Source organism: Pleurodeles waltl, chromosome 5, assembly GCF_031143425.1.
Source record: "Pleurodeles waltl isolate 20211129_DDA chromosome 5, aPleWal1.hap1.20221129, whole genome shotgun sequence".
NCBI classification, from domain to species: Eukaryota; Metazoa; Chordata; class Amphibia; order Caudata; family Salamandridae; genus Pleurodeles; species Pleurodeles waltl.
The window spans coordinates 1301200274-1301205169 of record NC_090444.1 but is presented as its reverse complement, the minus strand read 5'-3'; the positions used below and the strand labels follow the sequence as shown (position 1 = coordinate 1301205169).

General features: G+C 46.3%; 1 pseudogene; it reads right to left on the bottom strand.

Annotated features, from left to right (window-relative positions):
- Window positions 1–591: 591 nt before the first annotated feature.
- Window positions 592–700, bottom strand: LOC138298458 (5S ribosomal RNA; annotated as a pseudogene).
- Between the last annotated feature and the right edge of the window lie 4196 nt (window positions 701–4896).

The following is a 4896-nucleotide window of genomic DNA, read 5'->3' as shown; positions in this document are numbered from 1 at the left end:
CATTTCATTCTTCCACACCAAATACATCATCGTCCTTTTATCACATTTCCGACACGCTGTGCTGATTTTTTCCATTTGGTTGCCAATAGTGGGCTCAAGCACTATTTCTTGGGGGCTAAGGCTTATTCATGGCACAAGTCTTAAAGAAAATAAGTGGGGGGACTGACCAAGTTAGACACTATGCAAGTGACATCATGGCACATGACACCATGACGTGTGAAATCGTACCTAGAATCACAGGTAGAGGCATCACAACTCATGACTTGACAGGAAATGACATCACAAGAAGTGAGATCTAGTCTTAAGACCTCACGCATATGCTTACAGCAAGAAAGCAAAGCCTTAGCTAGGGATCCCTTTGTTCGTTGTGGAGCAAATGTTTTCTTCAGCTTGGGCCGAGTGTAAAGTGCAGAATAATTGTAAGTTTTCCTTTGGAAAGTGTGTATTTTAGTGTTATTGCTGTTTTTTTTATTTCTTTTTTTTAAGACTGGAAAAAAGAGTGCAGGAAATAAAAAATTGAAAATGGAATTAGCGAGGAAGCTGTATGATTGAGCTAAGACGTGCAGCACCTAGTGTCTGCGAGAGGCAGAATGCCTACAGCACATGGTATTCCCAGGCGATCTCCCATCCAAGTACTAACCAGGCCCGACTCTGCTTAGTTTCCGAGATCGGGCGCATTCAGGGTGGTATGACCGTTGGCAGGAAAAGCTGCAGTTTCAGCTCTCTCTTGCTCACCAAGCCCACCGCCCGGAGCCTGCAGCTCTTAATTGCACCTGCACAGGCTTCCCTTGGGAAGTCGGGCATGTGCTCACTGCCGGAGGCGCAATGCCCCAACGCACATGGAACACCATTTTTAGGGTCGAGCCTGCATCGCATGCGCTTGCGAGACACATTAGTAGTTAGAAAAGGGCTCAGAGTCCCGCCCATGTCACGTCAGTGTCTTTCATTGGTTCGTGGGCTTGCCTTTCAAAATCTGCTTGCTTTCATTAGTGGAAGGCATGCATACGTCATGCCTTTTCCGGTGGTTAGCCCTCCTCGAGCGCAGTGACCAAGTACTGAACACATGCGAGGCTTGCTGTTTTCCGTCCGGTTTGTGGACTACTTTTTATCTTTTTTCTCAGCGTGATCTCGCTTGGCAGAAGACAAGCGCTTTGCATGACATCGACCCTGTTGCATAGTTAATTGCACTTTTGCCTGTTACGTAGATAATTGCACTTTTGCAAATAGGCTTAATGTGGCAAGAAAAGTCCGGTTGGGAGTTTACAACTGCTAATAGCTCTAACTCAGAGAAATGCGAGACTTGTTGCATTGCAAATGCTTGTTAGGTTTTGCCTCCTTACGTACGCTTGTGTGCTTATGAAATCTTTTGTTGATAAAAAAACACTGAAAAAGGGGCTTAGAAACTGCGCCTTACTTACCTGAAGTTGCAATTGGCTTGGTCCAATGTCCCTCTCACTTATGTGCTTTTGATCAGCCAGCATGTCATCTGTTCATCGTCAGCTTTCATTTCCTGCTCTCTTCTTTGTCATCCATGCCATGATGTTGCCCTGGGATTAAGTACTCCTGGTCATTTGCCATTTGCTACTGGCCAGTGTCCTTCCTCAGACTAAGACGCCAAAGGTGCTTCTTTTTTCTTTTGACACCATCTTCTTTCTTCTGAGGGGAGCGCCATGAGATGGAATTGGCTGCAGCTGCTTCTCTTCGTGTGTAGATGCAGCGTTCCTGGAGTCATATGCCGGGCAGGGCAGGGAATGGAGGTAGTTGCCACATACCTTTAATACCCTGGTGCTCTCCATATGCAGATACAGTGCTCCCAGGGTCACAAGACATGCGGCTGGAGAACCGAGGAGTCATTGTGTGATTGGTTCCAAAATCTCACACCAGGCAGTGGAGGCTGCTCAGGGCTCACAAATGGGGCGAGAGTTAAGAACTGTTACTTGAAACACGGGTTCAAATCCTTCCAATCATAGTTTCAATACTTCTTTTGAAAAAAAATGACAAACTAATGATCTCATTTTGTTAAGCATGTGAGCACAAAGATCTGCAACTGAAAGTTCATGGTACAAACACAGAGCAGCTGCATGCAGACACATCTAGTGCAGCTCAAAGGAGGCTGCAGGCACATACATACAAATGACAAGCACATACCTAAGGCACAGACACATATAGACAGACACATACATGTAGTCACGTACACACCGATTGAGGCACATGTATATGTGTACTGACCCATGTAGACACACACTTATATATAGAAAATCTCACACACAAGGACATGTGCGCTTGTGCACACCGACATAGCCACATGCATGCACATATGTACTCTCACACTCAAGAATATACAATCATACTTGCGTGCACCCCACACACAAGACTAGACATCCCCCTCACTCTCGCCCCTCAAACTTCCTCAACTCTCCTCTTTGTATTAGTCAGTTTTCATTGTACCCTCTTCCAAATGCTTGCTCATTAGTTTCTGGCCGCTAATATGGGCCTAGTGTTCCACCCGCTTGTGCTGCGACTTTATGCTACGATTACAAGCTGCCTTCTGACATCTCCTCAGTCTGATACATTTAGTGTGTGAACTAATAACCAGCATGCCTAAGAGTGCCCTAGTGCCGTACAAGTACACGCGCCCAATGAGTTCATGATACTACCTCTTTTATGCCCTGTGCATTCCCTGAACTCATGCACTCCTTGTCTATAGAGTCCTGGTACTTCAGGATATGAGCTCACACTGGATTCATGGCGCATACTTCCTAATCATACGATTTGCTTTCATAGACTCTCACTCTTCCTGAGAAAATTAATTGGTCTGGAGTGAGGGAAAATTATTATTAGCTCGCTGACTCTCTTCATTATGGCATTCCCACAGATGTAGCATTCGCCCAGTGGGGCGTCTATATTTTATTGATGCATCCTAAAAATACAAGTCAGGTAACATGGTTGTTTTAAGCTCCATTAATGTCACCACTGGTGATGTGCTTGTTAGTTTATTACCATATAAGCAGAACTTCTAGATGGGCTACTGCTATGATTCAGTTATCTGTCTTTCCATCTGTCCATCTGTCCGTCCATCCATCTGTCTGTCCATCTGTCCGTCCATCCATCTGTCTGTCCATCTGTCTGCTTGTCTGTCAGCCCATCGTATAACCAGGGCCAGCCTTAGAATGGGCAGGATGTTGACTTACAGAGGGGAGCAGTCTACATAGAGGTCATGGAGCAGTTTACCACCCATCTCATGCCAAAGAAAAGTGTGTTTAATATCTCCATCTATAGGATGCCAGGACCGTTACCATCTCACAGCTTCACACTGAAGACTCGGGGACTAAGAGTGCTGTCTGATAGTGTCACCCTAAAAGGGTGGGAGGAATATTTTCAAGGAAAGTATATTTTCAGGGAAAAGCAGAGAAAGGTCGGCATTATATTGGGATACACTGAGGGTGATGTTTGAATGAAGGCAAACCCTGGTATAACCATGCCACTGGCCACCACCCATCCAATATCACAAGGTTATTCTCAAGTGGACACCAATGTCATGAAGTTATTTGTCAGAAAGCTTCTGCCTCACAGAAACAGATGTGCTTTACACAAATACCACTAATTCAACATACATCACAACATAAACAACTATTAATGGTTTACATACATGCAACAACACGTAACAACAAATATACACCATCACACAGCCATACAATGGAGCATATGCAATATCACGATAACACAACACACAACGCTTCTGACATACCCATCACCACACACACACACGCATGCACAACAACCACACAAGGGCACACAACACCACCATTACACATGTCAACACAAAGAATAGACAAATAAAAAACAAACATACATGTTGCAAACACAAAATTATCCCACACACAATACACAGCCATCACAGTGGGACAAATGGCAGGGCCACACCAACACATGCTACCCAGACACAACAGCTAACACAGCCAACACACATCACACAGACACACAAACCAAAGCAGCCAAAAAATAAAATGGCCATGTGGAAAGAAAGGCAGGACAAGTATGTTACCTGCAAACCAACAACGGGTTGGCCCAGTTCTCTAAATAGAATATATATGGCAATAAATACATAACTATGTACAAAGAGAAGGCCACTGGCCAGTCCACAGTTCAAAGTGCTAAAGGCACAAATGGCCCTTCTGTGTGCCCCTACATGACTCCTGACTGCAATATGACCTCCACAGGGTCTGGGCATAAAGGGAGCAAGCAGGCATCTCAGGGATTGGGGGGATGAGAGGGCTTTTGGCTTGGGCTTGGAAGGGGTGCATAGGGAGAGCTTTAGGGGAGGGATGGGGACACTTGGGAGGGGTCAACTTCTTGGCAGGGAGACGGGCATGTGTACTAGCAGGGGGGGCAGGGGAGGGTTTAGAGGTAGAAGGGCTGGCCTTTGGGAGGGACTCAGACTGAATGTGGGTATCACAGGGTGGGAAAGAGGAAGGGAACCGGAAAAACTCATAGAGGAAATGTTTCTTAGACACACAGGGGGAGGTCATGGCAAAAAGATTTGGGAGGGGAGGTAGAGGGAGTGGTTGTAGGAGCTGTCTTGGTAGATGTCTTGGGTGCATGTGCGTGCAAGAAATGCTTGTGGGGGCTGGGTGTCTTTTGGGTGGGTGAGTGCGGGTGTTTATCTGTCGTGGGAGGAGGAAGTGCTGGGAGATGCCATGCTATATGGGTGATTGTCTGGTGGGGTAGTGTCTGCAGGTATGGTAGATGTGCTGCATGTGCGTGTGTCGGTTGTTGTGGTGCCTGTGGATGTGGTGACAGGTGTGGATGTGTGCGGGTCTGCTGCTGACTGTGGGTAAGATAGGAGTGGTAGCTGGATCAGTGAATGTTGGTGTGGTGGCTGCAGGTGTGTCTGGT